At 49.7% G+C, this 20621-nt stretch overlaps 1 protein-coding gene and 1 pseudogene across 1 annotated transcript in view; one reads left to right on the top strand and one right to left on the bottom strand.

The window, feature by feature from the left end:
* Positions 1-20621, bottom strand: part of MGLL (monoglyceride lipase) — a 109075-nt gene that overhangs the window by 71281 nt on the left and 17173 nt on the right. The gene's annotated exons all lie outside the window — the stretch shown is intronic.
* On the top strand, positions 6795-7123 carry LOC114207783 (large ribosomal subunit protein eL43 pseudogene; annotated as a pseudogene).

The raw sequence follows: 20621 nt of genomic DNA on the forward strand, positions 1-20621 counted from the left end.
CATGGAGTTTTCCATGGCTTGGTCCCACTCACTTGTCAGAACACCCCTGCTCCCACTCCCCGCACACCTGCTGTAGGTGTGACACCCGCTGTTTGCTCCCCAGTCACCGGTGGCCCACCTCTAGGTCCCACCCCTCCCAGCGCCAGGGGCACAACCGGCCACACCCCAAGCTGTGTGCATTTAGGCTCTGGCTCTCCTGGAGAAGGGGAACCCCCTGCCTGGCGCTGTCTGATGGAGCTCCCTCCTTCACCACTGGATGTTGACCTCCACTTGCAACTTCCCCTTTGGGGTTTCACAAGATGTTGTGATTCTTGTTTCGGCTCTGAAAATGTACAGCACCAAGGAACTGAGATGTGGTTAAATAAGCACCCCAGTTGCTAGGAGGCTGGGAATAGAGCAGGCAGAAGCCAGGATGACTGGGTTTGATTGCGGGCGTCACCACACGTGGCCCTGGACAAGTCACCTGGTGGCTTGGAGCCTGCACTCACAGGACGGCAAGCAACTGGGGACCTTGAATGAGGCCGCCCAGAGACATTGACTCAAGGCTTACCACATGTCAAAGAGGGACAAACAGCACTGTCCCTGCCCTCACACAGCTCACAGTCTGGCAGGACAGACAGGTGATCGGTGGAGAAGACATCTGCTGGTGTGTAATTTAACAAGCGCCAGGGACAGAAAAGAGAAGGGACCACAGGGAGCCTTATTTGGACAGGAGGGAGCGGCTGGGAAGGGCTCTGAGAAGTGAAGCAGCCAGAGCCTGGAGGGCCCCGGGGGCAAGGAACGGAGGTGGGGGGAGGGGTCTAATTACGGAGGATGGCTCAGCACAGGGCAGTGAATGGATCTGACCTTCTGAAACTTCCAGGGCTGCTGTGGGAGAACTGGGGGAGAGAGGGAGGATGGTGTTTGTCAAGGAACCTGCAGGCTGGGCTCTCAGCAGGTGCCAGGCACAGTGTGGTTCCCCCACCCGCCCCCACCCTGGCATTCTGCAACCTTGGCAGGGAACAGTAGCAGAACGCTAGCAGGGCCATTTACCGAGACCAGGCAATACCCACAGCGGCAGAAATTAGGTTGCAGAAGAGGCTGGTGAAGATCTTTTTCCTGGAACTTCTTTAATGGCTGCAGCCCATTGGGACACAGTCATTCTGGGAGAAGGCAATGGCTGTCAGAGGGGGAGGCCCAGTCCCAGGAGCAGATGGCCTGCCTGGCATCTGGCCCTGGGAGGCGGGGCAGCTCCCAGCAAAGCATATACAGCCCTTGATATGAACATGCCGCAGAACTTCGCAGAATGCATGCCTGTGGTCTAGAGCCCTGGCTTTACACTCCAGCCCTCCCATAAATTGGTTTCCGGATCTCTGTGGGTCTCAGTTTCTCCACCTGTGAAATGGGGACACGGCCCCTCCTCACTGGGGTTCTGAGATGAAATGAGAGAATGTATGTGAAGTTGTGCGGCTCAAGGCTGAGGCCCTTGACTTTCCTGTCACGTACTCTGCCTGCTCACCCTGCCCCCTTACCCCCACAATGTCAGGCCCATTCACGGACCCACACTGGGAAGGGACCCGGGGATTGGGCGGGAAACAAGCCCGCAGCCACCAACGCCTTGAAAGACAGGGATGGGTGCTGGAATGAAAAGCATTCCCCTCTACCAAGGACGCTGTCATCTGTCACCTGCAGGACTATGGACTTGGCTGCGACCTCTTCCCCTCCACGTGCATGTCTGTGGGGGGATCACAACACCTTCCTCACGAGGCTGTCAGGAGGTTAAAATGAACCACCTCACGCACTTGCCGTGGTCTGGCACCGAGTAGAAAACATCAGCCTTTTTCTTGCGTGCCCTTTCCAAAGCCACGGCAAAGCTCCATCAAAGAAAGAGCTGAATGCCCAGCCGAAGAAATGTTCTGCTCATTTTTTAGGAAAAGTTCAGGAAACCCAGGATTTGTGGGAGGAACCCCATGTGTCAGGTGGACCCTGTGGACATTCCTACCAGCAGGCGGCAGCTCAAGTGGCATCTGACCCAGTGAGGGGAAGAACACTAGCCCCAGAGACCCTTAGAGTGTCCTCAAACGAAGGTGGCGGAGGGCATCCGCCTGCCTGTTCTGGGGGCAGTATGTGCTGTGAGTTCTCGCTTACTCCCAAGGCATCCCACTCAGGCAACTGGGTGGCTCACTTCATCATCCACATCCACCCAACTCCTTCCTGCCAAATTTTATGACTTCAAAAAAAATTCACCCGGCACGTTTGTCATCGGGCCTGTGAGTGGGATTGTCAGGCTCAGTTGGACCCCTTTCCCATAACTAAAGCAGAAGCATGACGGACTCTGCTGGAATCCAGATTTAACCGTTTGCCCTCCTCTTGCAGAGCACCAGGCTGACTTCGTTCCTCTCTGTCTCTGGCAGGACTCCCACAGCACAAATAGTGTGCGGCGGGGACTGAAATAGAACAAAACCCGCGAAGGGGTCTACAGTTTCAGAGGGGGGACTAGAAATAGACTTCTCATTTGTAAAACAGATCAATAATGCCTATCTCCCGGGGTCTTTGTGAGGGTTGATTGAGAGAATTTATGGAAAATAACCCGGCAGGATGCTTGGTGCCGAGTCAGGCATTACATAATAGCCGATGCTGACAGCTGATATTTACTTTGGCTCGATGTTTGTCTAAGTGTGTTATGCACTAACTCATTTCACCCTCACAACAACCCCCGTGAGGTGGGTCCAGCGGTCTTCCCCATTTTTCCAATGAGAAAAGTGAGGCCCAGAGAGGCTAAACAACTTGCCTGAGGTCACACAGCCGGTAGGTTCAGAACTCAGTAGGACCTGATCGCAGCCAGGCCGGCTCTCAGGTGCGCATTCGGGACCATGGCGTGATGGCCTGGCGAGAGGAGGGTGCCAGGCAATCATGTCACGGTGTGTGGTGGGGTGGTCCCCAAAGCCCCTTGCCCTGACCAGCTTCTCCCTCTGGCCTCCTGCCCCAGCCCACCCCTTCTCCCACCCTGTACACCAACCAAAGAGGGACATCTGGTTCTTCAAACCACCACCTCTGCCTCTGCCTATGATTTGGCTCAGGTTCGACTCCTGCCCTCTCCGAACTCTGAAGCCTTTCTGGAGTCCCCCGGGCTGAGCTAGCTGCTCCCTCCTGAAGCCCTAACAACACTCTGTTCCCATCTCTTTTATCCAGGACTCGTCAACAGCCAGTGTGAGTAGACCACGAGTTCTTTGAGGACAAGGGCTATGTTTTGTGGATTCGCCCTGGTGTCCTGTCTCTAGCAGCTAGGACGGCCTCCGTTCTATAACCGCTGAATGATGAGTGGCAGAGTGAATGAACGAGGGAGTGAAGTGGCTCAGGGGAGACAGACAAATGTGGGCTGGAACAGCCAGGGGGGCGTTCCCGGAGGCCCACAGGCCACTCCTGCGGGCCCACCGACTACTTTGAAAGCCCCTGATTCCCCCTAGTAAATTCCCTTTCGCTTTGCCTGGCTACGGAGCTTTCTGTCATCGGCACTGGATCCAAAGACATCAGCTGAGAGCTTGGGACAGCGGTCGGCCCAAAGGGACAGGAGAAGGAAGACAGCGAGGAGGACCCAAGCGGGGCGTTGGAGGTGATGGAGGACCCCTGAGAAGGATGAGGGTGCCAATGCAGACTCATGAGACTCTGAAGAAGGGGGTGGCCCCAAGGAGGACAGGGGGGAGCAAAGCTCAGCCGAGAGGGGAGAGTGGGAACAGGAGCTAGACCGCAGGGGCCCCCAGATGCAGGAACAGGACCTCGTTACACTCTCAGGGGCTTGCACGTGCCGAAGGTTTCTAGCTAGGTTGTGACAAGTCAGAGGGACACACGCCTATGGCTGGAAGGCAAACTCAAGCTTCAGAAGCATAACGGGAATTAGACCACACATCTCTGAAACCCAACCCCATCTTAGTTCTTTTTTTTTTTTTGAAGGCAGACCTGCAATCTCCTTGTTTTCCAAGGAAAAAATAAAATTATCATAATTGTTAAAAGGCCACAGAGGAAGTTTCCTTAAGCCTTTTAACATGCCTTTGGAAATGTGCACAACCTTGAACCCAGAACAGCTTTGCAACCAGCATATTTACCTCAGATGCTGCTGTCAGCACCCACATCTTGTTTATTTACTTATTATCATAAAGAATGCTATAAAACAGAAGAGCTTGTCTAGGCAGATAAGGCATTCAATACAGATCATGGAAAGAGGATAAACCGGCATCCCCTTCTCCCATCGGCAACAGCAGTGCTAACACCTAAGTACGGGGCGGGGGGGCGGGGGGGCAGCACGGAGTGAGCTGGAGTCCTGGAGTCACCCTCTGGACCTGAATCCTGGCTCTGGCCCTCACTAGCCACAGGCCTCGGATGAGGGACTCTGCCTCTCTCTGTCTCGGTTTCCTCATCTGTAAAATGGGCACCAACAATAGCACCTACCTGCCAGGGTCCTGAGGATGAGGTCAGGAATCCCTGCAGTCCCTGCGAGCTAGTGGTATTATATCACTGGGCATGATCGAAAAGTTACTTACTATTACCCGTCGCTTTACACATTAGAGAACAAGCACACAAATGTTCAATCAGATGCCAGTCTTCGAGGGAGGAAAATTCGATCAGAGGACCCTCTTTCATGACCAGTATGTTAAATTCCGATGATCTCACGGGAGAGGGAAATGGGGTGCTCTTTGTGTTTTAGAGAGGTGATGGGCTCTAAGTGGCTTCTGCTCAGAAGGGCCTCCACAAAGGACATTAGTAACCCCAAACTGGCTGGAGATTACCTATTCAAGATCTGCTTCTATTCTACAATCCTGAAATAAATGTACTGAGCCATTCATTCATTTATCAATGATTTGCCAGACCAGCTATGTGTCAAGTCATCTAAGGATCCTATGAATAAGATAATTCTACTGCTCTGGGGGGGCGGGGTCAGAGTGGAGAAAGCTCCTCTCACCTCCCCATGTCCCACAGCACAGCCTCCCCCACTCCACCCCTGACAGAATGCTTGGCTCTCTAGTTCGGGGCCCCTACTCTGCCCCACTCCCATCTGCCTGCCCATTTCCTGTGTGACTCTGCTCTCGAGCCCGTACCCCTTCTCCCATACGTGCTCCCCCACACTCTACTTACCCCTGGGGCCTGCTGTGGCCCCCCTCTCCTCCCTTCCCCACTGGAGAGCCCTTTTGGGGTCCCCAAAGTACATGCTTAGGGTTGGCTGGCCGAGCACCTGGTCCGTCTTCCTCTTCCTTGCGAAGAAGCACATGCTCCCAATACCAAAATGCTCCCAGAGATAGAAAACAAGGCAAGTGGAGGCCACTGAGCTTTATTCCCGCGTTCCCCACGTTCTGAGCTTGCCCCTCCATCAGGAGCTTGCTCTTGGACCATCTAAAAGAGTAGAACCCTCGAAGGGTCTACCAGCCCCTCCTGTGCCCCGCCGGCCCCAGGAGCTAGAGAGCCGCCCCTCCCTGCTCCCTTCTCTCTCTTTCTTTTCTGTCTGTGCAGCCTCCTATTTGAAAGCACTCTGAGAAGACTCTAGAGCCTCCCCTGTAAGCGCAGCCCAGCCACAGTTCAAATTGTACGTCCTGACTCTTCCACAGAATGGCACTGGGTTCTTTTTGTGTTTAAGTGTCTGGGCATCTCTTAGCTGTCCCGCTATGCAAAAGCCGAAAAATTCTTATTTGTTGAGCTAGGCGCTTTATATACGTTTTACCGTTGATTATCCCACCCCCAGCTTCCTCCCGGGACTAGAACCAGGGCATTTCAGTACCAGTGTAGGCCAAACCTTACTTTCGGTTTTTGAGAAAGTCACTCACTACCTCAAGTGCCTTTCTTGTAAAAGAAGAATGAGAATCCCTTCCTTGCACAGGTGTTTTCAAGTTTAAATGACAATGTTCTCAAAATGTCTAGCGCTGCACCTGCCTCAATGCTGGTTCCCTTCTTTGGGCTTCCCCTTCCCCTTACATGCACGTCAGGATGGTATGAGGCAAGTCATTTGAGAACACCCAAAGGAGGCTTGCACTTGGAAAGAATGCTCCAGACAACCATTTAGTTACATGCCAGATCACCTACTGGGTTTCTGGTCTTTGTGTTCGGGTTTTTCTATCTCTAACTCACATCAGGCAGGCACACCTGTGTCGACGATGGACTGGGCCTCATCCAACCGGGAGGGCGGGGGTCATACCTGAAACATTTTTATTTGGCGCCGTGATGATGACTGTCAGCCTACCTAAGTCTGAGGAATTCTCCATTCCTTCAGCTGTGAGCCAGATGGAACTCTTCCCAGCTCCAACATGCTAACTACAAGGGCTCCCCCAGAGAAAGAATCAGAGCAGCCCCCTGCACGTGGCAGGACAGCAGTCACCTCGGGCCCCAGCTGGCTCATCAGCTCCCACTGCGGTGGTCAGGGCTCGGCCCAAAGCCCGCCTGTGTCTACGGAGAAGGTAGGCAGACCCTGGCTTGGCCGATTTGCACAAACTGGATGGTTTCAAGAACCCCACTTGGCATAATTCCTAAGAAGCCAAAGTTACTAAATCATTAGAAAAATAGGTAACATGTATTTCGGTTAGAATATAACTGTAATTGTATTTTAAAAATTATAACAACACGGGTAAGGGATGGGTGAAGTAGGTGATGGAATTCAGGAGGGCACTTGTCTTAATGAGCACCAGGTGACGTATGGAAGTGATAATCACTAAATTGTACCCCTGAAACTAATAGGACACTGTTTCTTAACTACCTGGAATTGCAATAAAAACTTAAAAGAGTTAAAACCACCTATTTTTCGCTCTCCGGGCTCAGACCTAGTTTGCGGCGACATGGCTAAACGCACCAAGAAAGTCGGAATCGTGGGTAGATACAGGACCCGTTATGGTGCCTCCCTCAGGAAAATGGTGAAGAAGATTGAAATAAGCTAGCACGCCAAGTACACTTGCCCCTTCTGTGGCAAAACAAAGATGAAAAGACGAGCTGTGCGGATCTGGCATTGTGGCTCCTGCATGAAAACCGTCGCTGGTGGCGCTTGGACCTACAACACCACTTCTGCTATCACAGTAAAGTCGGCTATCAGAAGACTGAAGGAGTTGAAAGACCAGTAGAAGCTTCACCATTTGAAACATTACTAGCCTATAATAAATGGGTTAATTTATGTAACAACAACAACAACAAAAAAACCACACCTATTTTTCGTGTCTCTGTGCCAGGTGCTGGGTTTTGCACTCTATACACACAATCTCATCCCCCCTGACCAGAAAAAACTCAGAGCTCTAGATTTCATGGAGTCTTTTTAGATGTCAGTTTATTCCTTTTTCGTAAGTGCCCACTCTTAGTTTATGGAAGCCAAGTCTTCCTGGATCATGCCAGAAGTTACTGGCAAGTTTCTACATTTCTCGTAGCAATACCATCTCATAAGATCCTTGCTTCTGTGATTCCTTAGAAGGATGCCCATCTTTGGGACTGCTAAGTTCTTTTGGATCACTGGTCATTTTTCATCTTTTGCTCAGCCTTTCCAAAGAAGGTCAAGATTTGTTCAGTACTAGAAATCGGGAGATGTTTGGGGTGGGGGAGGTCTTGCCCAAAGGTTTCAGTCCAGATAAAGTAAAAGGCTTAGCATTACTCTAAGTAGCTATCTTAGTACACTGAGAAGGAGTAATTAATGTTCTTAGTGCATTCATGAAGAGAAAAAGCATGCCACCAAATCTTTCTCTATATATAATATTTTAAAATGCACATACCCATGCCCACACACATAATTTATGTATGTTTGAAAAGGGAATGTGGGTCATTCTGAAAAATGGAAAAATACAGACAAGCCTAAAGGAAAATAAAATCCATCCATAACCTCAATATCCAGTGATAACCAGCATGAACATTATATTTCCTTCGAGGTTCTTCCTCTCCACATATACTAATATTTGTTTGTTACTGCTGACAGTTTAATTATACATGTATAGTTATGACTTTCAATTGTAATTATAATTTATAACCATAATCATGCTGCATGTTTCATTTCAGATCCTGTTTTTGATTCTTTAGCACCTTTCCATGAACAGTTGCCCACAGGAAGAGCACTGCCACCTCCTTCCAGAGTCACTCTGAGAGTGAATGGGGGGAGTGTCTGAGAAAGCCCCCAGTACAGGGCCCAGCACCTGAGAGGTATCTAAGAAGTGATTTAGGCATGGCATTCAGACCCCTATTCCCCTCCTGAACCCAGAGCAGACATTACTAATCAATCACAGCTCCCTGCTCTGCTGAACACCAGGCAGCTTGTGAGCCTTTTTCAGCACCATATTCTGGAGACCTGCATATTATATTCCCACCCATATTACATTTCCTGGTTGTGAGAAGGTTGGTCCTGCAGAGCTTCAATCCCCAATTTCCCCCTAGGATGATGTCACTGCTACTTGGAGCAGCGAGCCTCTTGTATTCCATGAATCAGTAGTTGACTCTTTTACACTTAGTTCGGGCCTTGCCTACAAAGCACTGTGGAGCTAATGCATTTGGGTTGCCAAAATCAGGGTCTGGCTTCAAAAGCTCTAGTTAGGTGTCCAGTCTGCTACACAACAGTGGGCAGGCCGAATTTAGTTTTAAGACTGGTGCATCTCAATTCCCGGGCCATCAAAAGAACGTTATCCTACAACCCTCAAAACAGCAACAGACTGAAGCCACGGGTGCTCCTTGATAAGGATCACAAGATGCCTGGGGCCATCCAGTCTCCTGAGCACTGAATCTCAGTAAAGCCTTCCCCAAGTAAGGATAATTAAATTCCAAAGTGGGCCCGCCCTGAAACTGTTCAACTAGAAAATTACAAGCCACAGCAACGATGTATTTTCATATAAATGTGCAAAAGCAAATCCAGCATCAACCAGCTTGAAACAGAGGGTGGGGGGGATAAAGAGTTTGATGCATTTTAACACCTAATTGATCATACTGCTAATATCTCTCTTTGGTCAGTTACCGCATTCCCCTCCCTGGGCCACCCAGGTGCCTGCCTTATCAAGCCTGCTAAGCCGAGAGGTTCTGGAAGGCAATGCCTTACTCACGCTGCAGTCTCATGGCAGCCTGCGAGCAACTGTGGTGCCTGCAATCAAGGTTGGCAGAAGAGAAGCAGGTCATGCCACTCTGTCACCAGCGCATCGTGGGCTGTGGGCTGCGTGACCACGTCAACATCACCACCACCCCCCATCCCCACTGTCCTTGTTTCTCTGTGGAGGGCATATCCCAGGACTGCTCTCGACTCAGCCTCCGGGACAGTCCCTCCCTGCTGGCTCCTCTCACTCCTGCACCCCATGTGGCTGTCCCATGCAGGGCTGGGTGCAGCGGAGCAAGGCTGAGGCTCCTCCTGGGCCCACCGTCACTAGCTCGCTTTTTGCAGGCAAAGAAAATTGTCCCCCAGATGCACAAGAGTACCATCTCTCCTAAATAACATTTCCTCTTGACCTTTCAATACTCAGTCTAGCCTTCCTTTGCACACAGCCTATTTTCCGAGCTGGAAGGTCTCTGAAAGCAGAAAGCCAGGGCAAAAGGATTGAGACCTAGAACATTCTTTTATTACGGTTACCTACAACTCCTTATTATATACCTGAGATATTGTCTATTCTGAATATCACTCATCTCCTAAAATATTCCAGATGAGGAAAACAACATAAGATCAAAAACAACATGAAATCAAATTCTTTATATTGCACAGAAGAGCCTTCCCAGTGTGTCTCCAAACCCCATGTCCAGGCGCATCCCAGCCCCTATCCCTATCACACCAAGGTTGGTGTTGCCAGGTCAGCAAGGCTGGTGTGATTTCTCATTGTGAATTTATTTGTGCAGATTAAATAATCATACTGAAATGTACACGCACGTCCAGAACATCACTGGCCTGCAGAAGCACGTGTGCGCCTCCTCCCCCCTCCAGAAGTCACCACTCGTCCTGACTCCTGGGGAAATCACTCTTTGCTTAACTACCTAGGCATGTAGGCAAACAATGATCTGTTTAGTTTTGCCTGTGTTTGAACTTTTATGTGAAGAGACTCACCTGACTTTTTCTTTTCCCGGGTCTTGATTGTTTCTCTTATTCGGTATGCTTGGGGAAGGAGCCATAGAGTCCTTTTTCACTACTGTATAGTATTCCACCATAAGGCTATTTTATGATGTGTTTATCCATCCTCCTACGGATGGGCATTTGGATTGTTTCCAGTGGGTATGTTACAAGTCATGTTGCTATGGTCGCTCACGTGTGGCTCCTGGTGCTCATGGGCAAGAGGGTCTCCAGCATGTATATCTGGTAATAGAGTCACCGGACAGGGCAAGAAGATGTTCAGCTTTTACCAGGTGATGACAAATTGTTTTCCAAAGAGGTGGGACCAATTTACACTCTTCCTTATAGATATAAGCATTCCTTTGCCCACACCCTCACCACCATTTGGTAATGTCAGACTTCAGATTTGCCAGTCAAATGGGTGTGAAATGGTATCTTGTTGTGGTTTTAATTCCTGTTTTCCTGATTATTGATGAGCTTGAGCACCTCTGGCACATTATAAGCCTTTTGGGCTACGCTGCCTCGCACCACTGTGACCACAGACATTCTGGAGTACCCTCTCCCTCCTCTCTGCTGGTAAGCTCCTGCTCATTCTGCAACACCCAATTCAAATGTGACCTTCTGGGTGACAGCATCCTTTTGTTTCCCTGAGCCAGAATTCATCACACTTCCTGCTGGGTTCCCATGACCCTGGGTTCAGCTGTGTCACAGTCCCTGATCACCCTGGGCTGGAATAACCTGTTTCCTTGTTGTTGCTGCCAGTAAATGACCACCTCCCTATTTTCCCTTGTTTCCATCCTGCAGAGCCACACCTGGCACAGGACATCTGCTCATTATGTTCACTGATGGATTTCATCAGGTTTAGAGAAAAACTGATTCTTTCCAGTACAGGGTAGCTTGGACTTGGGGGAAAGGAAATCTGCATTTAGATAAAAACAAAACAAAACAAAACAGGTCTGGACTCCTTACAAGATCTGTGTGTGTCAGACTAGTGCCCAAGGTGAATTCCTGGAACGCCGGGCAGGTACTCATCTGTGAGCTCCCCTCTCTAGCTTTGGGCTCCAAGCCCTGGGTCCCCTCTGGCTCCGAGTGCCCGGTGTGGACTCCTGCCTCATTCTCACTTCTGTGACCATGCCTGTGGCTCCAGCAGCTGGCCCCCAGACAGGGAGTCCCAGGACCGACTCCCCCAGATAGGCCCTCCCCGAGTGCCCACCCCTCTCCTGTTTGTTCTCACCATTCTGTCTGCTGCCACCCCCACCCATGCTACCCCAGACCTGGATGCTTGCAATAGCCTCTAGCTCGACACCCTGCCCCCAGCCTCTCCCACTCAAATCTGTGCTGACACAAACCCCAGCTTTCTATTGTGTTCACAGCCAAAAGTCTACAGCTCTGCTCCCACAACTGACTCATCCATCTTCAGTCCTCACCTTGCCAGCCCCTCTCCTGCCCCTCCCAGCCTCTTTACTCTGCCAAAGTTTCCTGTCCCAGCAGGCTCTTCTCTGGGGTCTTCCCAGAGTGCTCCTACCTCTGGGGCCCTGGTGAGGGTGGGGGTGGTCAGGGTGCCCACAGTGAGCTGAGGCCATGGATGACGTGACCAAGCCGGGGAGCACCTGAGATAAATCTGGGGCAGGCAGGAGGAGATGGGAGCAATTCCAAAGCAGGAGCACAGACAGCCAGGGTCAAGATGAGAGAGCAACCCAACTCCCATGGGGAGGCGAGGACTGGGAGGGACAGGCAGGGCCACCTGCCCAGCTTGCAGAGGGCTGTGGGCTCAATGCCCTCCCAGTGCATTCTCAGGGCCGCATCAAGCATGCAGGACCAAGTGCCCCGAAGAAGCCGGAAGGGAAGGACGTGCCCACCCAGGGAGCATCCATTTAACCAAAGATGAATCCATTCTGCCAGGAGATTCTTACCAGTAGCTCTCTGACATAAGAAAGCATAGCACCAATTTGAAAGATGAGGACACTGAGGCTCAAAGAAGTGGGGCTGTTTGCTAGCGGGGCAGTCAGAACTCGATGTTGGATATACCTGACCTTGAATTTGTGCTATGCCCATTTCACCACACTACCCTAGAGGCCTGGCTCCTAATCCTGGCTCCACTCCCCACCAGCCATGTGATTTCTCTGAAACTGCCCTGCCTCTCCCAGGGTGGGGGAGAAGATGAAGGAGACAGTGGGTATCAACTGCATTTGCCAACTGTCCATTGCTATAGTTACACTACCTTACTCCCTTCTTGGAAAGACACATGTGTGAATAAATGAGAGTGAACGAACGCAATCATGAATCCACTCTCTCTGCTCCCTTGTGGCTGAGGGCTTACCTCCTCCTATGCCACAGTGGCTCTGGTTTCTTCGCGGCCCCCAAACTTCTCACCCCAGAGCTGCCCACCAAAGAAAGCCTTAAGAACACTTCTTAAATGAATAAAGGACCACATGCCTATGTGATAATAATGAACAGAGATAGCACTTTCCTTGCAACAGACCAGCACTAACGCTCACAAAAGAGGAGATGATCTTCACGGCAGATTGCAAATGGGCTGCCCCCAGCTCCGTCCTCCCTTTTGTCCAGAGTGATAGAATTTGACCTGGGCCCATGATTACCCAGGCAGAGACCATCTTCCCAGGCTTGTCTCCAGCTAGGTGTGGCCACATCACTGATTCATGCCAGTGGAACACGAGCGGAGGCAATGTATGCAATTTCCATGACACCCACTTTAAAACAATTTGTTTGTTTGACACTGGCTCTCTTTCTTCTTTCCCCGGTCTGGAAGACAGAAATGGTACTGGCCCAGCTTTGGTCATAATCCCACACCCACAGAGGTGGTGGAGCAACAGGGTGGAAGGAACCTGGGTCCCTGAATGACTGTGTGGAGCCGACTGAGCCGCCAACTTGGCCCGCTCACCTCTGGACTGGTAAGGGAGAGGGAGTCTGTACCTTCATCTTACATAAGCCACTAAGTTTGGAAGTCTCTTTTTCACATGACTCAGTCTGTACCGTAACAAATGCAGACTCGTTACCAACATCCCTCATGTGTGCAGCAGCAAGCTGATCTGGGTTCAGATCCAGACTCTGTTCCTTCCTAAGTCTACAACTTTGGGCAAGTTGCTAACCTCCCTGTTTCCTCCTCTGTGAAATGGGGAAACAACAGGACCTGCAGGGAGAATTAAATGACATCAGATGTGCACAAAAAAGGCAGCTGTTGTCCTTATCATCACATCAGAATGTTTTCCTACCGGTAGAGCCCCAGCCAGGCCACCCTGGGCCTGGCCTCCTGTGCCAGAGGAAGTAGCTTTCATGTTGGTCCCTTTTGTGGTTAGCTAAGATCTTCTTGCCACAACTGCTTTTCCTGTCCTCACATCCATTTTAATGCAAGAACCCTGAAAAGCATGGTAGTAAGAACTGCAGAGTCATGTTCAGATGCATGCAAGGTTCTGGAATATTTCCCAAAGCATCCATCTTACTTCTTTCATCTTTAAAAGATGAAGCACCTAGAAAAGATGAAGGCCCATGAGCCTGGAAGGCTGCTATGATCCCACCCATAATGCAACGCAAAGGCACAGAAGGACTGCCTGTCATCAGCCTGATGCCCACGCAGCTCTCAGCCCTTCATTTCTTCACTAACAGAGTCATTGAGCACGTTGTCTGGGCCATGCATTCACTGAGGATCCAGGGACACATCTGAATTAAATAAAGTCCCTACCCTTATGGAGATTTCATTCTAGTGCCAGAGCCAGAATACTTAGAAAATAAATGTATTCTGAGCTGTGTCAAGCACTTTGGAGAAAAACAGTCAACGTGGAGGGTCAGAAGGATATTCTCCTCCACCCCTAACAACACAGAATTGCTTCCTACAGTACTAGTCATAGTAGATACTAGGCTCAAGACTGCAGAGAGACTTTTTCCCAATGACTACAAATGGCCAACAGTGCATGAAAAGGTGCTCAATCTCACAGTCATCAGGGAAATACAAATCAAAACACAACGAGCTATTACCTCACACCACTCAGAATGGCTAGTCTCAAAAAGACAAATGACAACAGGTGGCAAGGATGTCGAGAATATAGAACCCGCTGCTGGCGGGAATGTAAACTGGGGCCGCCAGTCAGGAAAACAGTATGGCGCTTCCTCAAAACACTAAAAATAGAACTACCCTCCAGCAATTCCACTTCTGGAAATATATCCAAAGCCAGTGAAAACTATGTTGAAGAGACATGTGCACCCCTGTGTTCACTGCAGCATTATTCACAATAGCCAAGCCATGGAAACAACCTAAGTGTCCACCGATGGAAGAATGGATAAAGAAGATGTGCGGTGTATATATCAATATACATAATAGAATATTACTCGGCCATAAAAAGAAGGAAATCCTTCCACTTGTGACAACATGGATAGACTTTGTGGGCACTGTGCTAAATATTGTAGCATCTCACTTATATGCTTATATGTGGAATCCAAAAGGAAAAGAAAAAGAAAAAACCAAACTCATAGAAAAAGAGATCAGTTTGTGGTTGCCAGAGGGGAGGGGGGCTGGAGAAGGGGGCCAAAATGTACACACTTCCAGTTCTAAGATAAATAAGCCTAGGGATATCACATATGGCCTGGCGGCTACAGATAATATTGCCATGGGACATACAGGAAAGGTGTTAAGATCCTAAGGGTGTTCATCACAAGGAAAAAAACTTTTTTATTCCTGTACTTTTTTGTTGTTGCTGTGTGAGGTGGTGGATGCTAGCTGAACTTACTACGGTGATGGTTTTCACCATACAGAGAGGTCTAGCCTCCGACTTCTACAGGGCTGTGTGTCAATGACACGGACTAAATCTGGACAGCAACAGCAAGAGTTGGGTCGGAGAGGACTTCAGAACCTTAAGTGCCTTATTGCTGCCAATAAAAATGCAGAAAAGACCACATACGGGGGCCCACGGAGGCACTTAGCAGCCGGCAGTCCCAGTGTCCAGAATGCAATAGGGAGCAGAAGTGACATCCCAGCTTCCCTAATTAAACCAGATCAGCCCCTCCCACTGCCCCACCTTCCTGTAGTTCCCTGCAGGTGCAGGAAACATGCCAATTCCAGGGAAGTGAGACAGGTAATGGCCTTACGTGAACGAAGTTAGAAGCTTCTATGGAAATGGTCATTCCTCCAACATCAGGTCTGTCCTGCCTGAAAATAAATCCCGACACTTTGAGGGATGCAACCTCCAGGAATGATTTATTTTTAATGGCAAAGCAGTTCCATAAAAGGCCAAGAATTAAGACCCTTCATTAACATGCATAGTCTCTTCAGAGGCCTCTTCTGGCAGCCATGGCCGTGGCCAGCTCTGAATAGGTCCTCATGCCAAAGGGCTCCTCAGAGGCCACCGTCCAGATCAATATTTGGAACAGGCCTTCTGGGAAATCACAAATGGTCTGTGGAAGGCACATGGCGTGATTTTTAGGACAGTCCATTAATGAAGAGCTTCACAACTGTCCCACTATTCCAGAAAAGGCAGACCCAGGGGCCAGATGTTGGTGGACTGACTCGGCTTCTTGTGTGAAGGAGCTCTGAGCTCTGTCTTCCAAGCCTGGTCTCTTTCTTACCGCACAGAAAAGGACATGTGTTTGCCCTTGTTCCCAATGGGACACGGGGTGCCCACCTGCAGACCACCTGAAGGTGCACAGGGGAGGGCCCTGGCCTCCCGCTGCTCCCCTGCATCCTCCCAGGGGCCAGCCAGGCTCGCCCCCATGGCCGATGCCTGCCAGCTCAGGCCATCTGGGAAGGTTTCACTGTACTGGCACGTGCCATTAGAAAAAGGGGGGAAGGCATGCTCATTTATTTATAGCGTGACTCTTGACTGCAAGGGTGTGTATACACGTGGGAGAAAAATGTTGACGAGAGCTCAACTGTCAGTCTCCTGGAGGGATCGTACAAATGGTCAACATTTACTAACAGGTACGATGAATCTTGGAGGTGCCAAACTACCACGTTACCAGCTCTCAACCTGTAAGACCCCCAGGCTGGTGGTGCTCGGGACGAGGGAGGTTCAGTGACAACCTTAAATAACATGAAAGCGCATGAGGAGAATGTTCTTTATTCTGACCTGTGAGCATGGAAGGGAGGGTCTCAGGGAGGTGCGGATCTGTCTTAAATACGTCTTGAACGTGAGCCAATCTCCAGGACAGAGAGAGAGGCCGTGGGCTCGGGGCTCTGGGGCCAGCCCAGTGGGGACCGGAATTTAGCACCATGGCTGGGTTATCTCCTGTGGTCTCTCCTTCTATTGATGGCATCTGATACCGGTTTTCTATTTCCTGAGTTAGAATAACGTTTCCTCTTAAAATAGATTTGAAGTGAAAAAGAAAGTGAGTCAAAGACAGTTCTGAAGAAATCATATTCAACTCAAAGGGCTGCGGTGAAAATCACACAGGTGGTGTGTGAACACCTGAGGTGTGGGGAACACGGGTCTCCTGAGGACAGGCCAGCTTTCTCTGCGGTGGGCCCACAAAACTGACTGGGCCCTGCGGGGTCTCCAGGCCCCCCAGTCCCTGCCCGGCTGCTCCCTGCCACCCTTGGGAAGCACTTGAGGACTCATGTGAGACTAGAGATTCGGGAAGGAGGCATGGGGCAGAAATGACCCTACTGAAAGGTGGTCAGATAGGAGGTGAACCTCCAAAGTGGTCTTGGGAGGAGGAAAAAGCTAAAAGCCCTGTGCTGATGAGGCAAGCCAGGGCGTGAGCTCCAGGCTGGCCCTGTCACTGGCCAGAAGGTTCCAGTCCAGTCCCAGCTCAAATGTCACCCCAGCTCAAAGCCGCCCCAGCCACCGGCAGAGTCAGCCCATCCCTCTGCTCACTTGCACCTGGCCCACATTTCCCCACTGGTCACCGATCCCTCAACTGTTTCCTGGCTGGTCAGCCGACCTCTGGCTTCCTGGGAACAAGGACCTTGGCGCACTCAGCTCAGCCTCCACAACGCCTGTCGCTGCTACCTACATCTCTGAGAGGGATTGTATGACCCTAACTCTTAACTCCCCATGCCTCCGTTTCCCCATCTGTAGAGCCAAAGGTTGGAACAATCCTTAGGGTGCTTTCCAACTTATCAGAGTCCATGACTGTTAACACGATTGTCCTGTGGTGGTCAGGTGTCCTTGCTTTCTGCTTTGCCTTCATTTCTCAATGGCTTCTAGTGAATATATTTGCCAAAAAAAAAAAAAAAAAGGAAATTTTATGTACAACCACAAAATTAAATGACCTAAGATGAACGAGTGAAAGAAGAGCCTGTTCCATGAGGAAGATATGGCAAGAGTCGGGCCAGGCAGGAACCCCAGAGAGGGTCCTGGAGGGCCTTCAGTCCCCCAGGATGCCCCCCATCGCTGCCCAAAGGACAAAGGACAAAGTGGCCAGCACTGACTGCCAGGAGGAAGACCCTAGAGTTCTACAGAAGAAGCCGCTCCTCATAGAACCCAAAGGAAGCCTTGGAGAGAGAGCAATTCTATGTGGGCATGGGGATAACATTTAGATTCTTCTTAAAGGCTTTGCAAGGGAAAATATTTAAAGAGACAGCTGTGATGTGGTTTTGGACCTGGATGAAGCAGGAAACAGTGGAGGTAGCAAAGAGTTTCTTTAGTCAGAGATGAGGCTCCCCGACTTTCCTATACCAGTGTGCTGGGCTCCATCTTATGTAACACTTTTTTTTTTCCTGGAAGGAGAACAGCATGAACTTTCCAAGTATGCAGATGGCTCTAAGTTCTTCTGGGTGGTGAAATGCCAAACGGATGGCAATAAACGATCAGGAATTTATTGAGAATGCAGGAGAGGTGAGATGGGCACACAGTGATGAATTTAAGGGAAATGGTTACAATTTTATGAGTACCATGAGGCTTCTGAGCTCAGTTATGATCCCAATGGACAGCTGCGGCCCGGCTGGCATGATCAGGGCCCACGCGGGAGTTGGACACCCATGGGGGGTGGATGGACCATGGACCACGGGCTCACACCACAGACCTGTCATCCCACCTTGGGACTTCCTCAGAGCCACTGTGCCCTTCTGAGCCCCAATATTCTCATCTGTAAAATGGGGTTACCATCCCTACCTCCGTGGGTCATGGTGAGCATTGAATAGCACCTATGTACTTGGCAGGGTTATATGAATGGCTCTGGAAGGGTTTCAGAAGGCAGAGCTGCATGTTAGGGCAAGAACAGTGCCTTTAAAGCAGACAGGTATGGGTTCAGATCCTGGGTCTGCCCTTTATGGGCATGTGGCTCTCTGAGACTCGTTTCCCCATCAATAACATAGCAGGAATGATTCTAACCCCCTATAGTGATGTGAGATTCAGGGAGATAAAGCAAAGATGTATCTAGCAAGGTGTCAGACTCAGGCTTGGGCCTTTCTGAAGATCTGATTCCTTCCCCTTTTCAAAGATAATACAGGCTCAAAAATGCATATTCAAGGAAGTCTGGCTTCACTGCTTCACTTTGTTGTTCAGCCACGGAGATGAGCCAGGCTCCCTCCCCAGCTCTCGGCTGGTGCCATTCGAGAGACGGAACCTCACAATGCCCATCTTTGATGTGGTGTGTGGGATTCTGAATGCACCCAATGGCTGGGCAGGGTGTGAGGGGAGAACACTCCATGAAGCTCTCAAGCTCCTCCAAGCAAAGCATCTGGTCCAGAACCCAGACCCCACTGGGCCCTACCACATGTACAAGGGGCTTGCTTTTCTGTCTTGCTTTCTGTCCTGTGGGTCCTCCAAAGACAGGGACCATGGCGTCTCAATGATTTCTCTCTCTCTCAAGGCCCGGCAAAAGGCCTGACATAGAGCTGGTGCTCAGTGAATGTTTGTTGAGTGAATCAGATGAATGGATGGATGGATGGATGGATGATGGGTGGATGATGGACAGATGATGGATGCGTACAGATGGATGGGTGAATGAGGGGATGGGTGGGAGGATGGACCAGTGGCTGGCTGGCTGCATGGGTGGATGGTTATAGCTTCATGTTTGTCTCTTCCCTCACAGATGATGCAGGACATACAGGCTCTCTCTCTGAGGCATGAAAGCTAGGGGCCTATTGACATCCAATACCCCTCTCTCTGGGAGTCCCCAAATCATTTTCAGAATAGCTGTAAGGAGTGCCACGGGGCATCTGGGTGGCTCAGTTGGTTAAGCATCAGCCTTTAGCTCATATCATGATCCCGGCATCCTGGGATCAAACCCCGTGATTGGCTCCCTGCTCAGCGGGGAGTCTGCTTCTCCTTCTGCCCCTCCCCCTGTTTGTGCTCTCTCTCTCTTTCCCTCAAATAAATACGTAAAATCTTAAAAAAAAAAAAAAAAAAAAAAGGAGTGCCATGGTGGAGTCATCCTTTCAGCCATTTCCACGCTTTGTGGCTGACACCACTCAATTTGGAGGGAGAAGACTCCCAGGCCAGCTGCTTGTCCACAGGAGCCCAAGCCAGTGGCCCGATGTTCCTCTGTGACACGGCTCTCTGCCAGTTCTCCCTCTGACTACCTACTACTTTTTGGTCTTCTGTTTACATGCTTCCTGCTGCTTGATCTGCTGTGGATCTCTCAGCAGCAGGGTCTCTGCTCTTCTCCCTGTATTAACTCCCACCAAATCCCAACAAGGGAGTTTCAGAGTCTCCCCGCTGCCCGAAAGTTAGAGTCCAAACAAGGCACATGAGCCCTTTTCAGCGGGATAGCCACCTGCCTTCAGAGCTTCGTCCCTGAGGGCTCCACCCATTTCCTCTGTCCCCACCATGCCTTCTGAGGCTACCCAGTCCTGCCAGGAACACACTTCCCTCTTTGCTCAAATCTATCACCCTTTAAGACCTGGCTCAGGTTTGAAATCCTCCAGAGTCTTCCCACAAACTGCTCCTTTTAGAAAATGTGGGAAAACCAGGAAAGTCTGAAGAATAAAATGAAAATTGCCCATCACAATTCCACAACCTAGAAATGACCACTATTCATATTTCTCATCTTTTTTTTCCATAATCATATTTTTAATATGGCTGAGATCACAGTTTTATATTGTTATTCCCATGCATCATTATCTCTTAAACAACTTTCTGTACTACTGGATTTTTTATGGTAAACATCATTTAAAATATTTGCATAATATTCCTTAATTCATTTTGCTAGGTATTTGTACTTGTTGGTAACAGATTTATTGAGATATAATTCACAGACCATACAATTCACTCTTTTAAAGTGTACAATGCAATGGTGTTTAGTATATTCACAGAGTAGTGCAAGTATCACCATAATCAATTTTAGAGCACTTTCATTGCCCCAAAAAGAAACCCTATACTCATTAACGATCACCCCCTACTTCCCCAACCTCCACCCCAGCTCTTGAGAACCACTAATCTACTTTCCGCCTCAGTAGATTTGCCTATGCCGGATACTTTGTATAAATGAAATCATATAATATGTGGTCTTTTGTGACTGGCTTGTGTCACTCAGTGCAAGGGTTTCTGCTTCACTGCTGTTGTACTATGTATCAGTATTTTATTCCTTTCTATGCCCAAATAATAAACCACTGTCTGGAGATGCCACATTTTATTTATCCATTCATCTGGATATTCATTTGGACATTTGGACTGTTCCTACATTTTGACTATTAGGAATAACGCTGCTATGAGTATTCATGTAC

This window comes from Eumetopias jubatus, unplaced genomic scaffold, assembly GCF_037043125.1.
Source record: "Eumetopias jubatus isolate StellerSeaLion01/CBP00866 unplaced genomic scaffold, mEumJub1_p1.0 scaffold_1, whole genome shotgun sequence".
Lineage (NCBI taxonomy): Eukaryota > Metazoa > Chordata > Mammalia > Carnivora > Otariidae > Eumetopias > Eumetopias jubatus.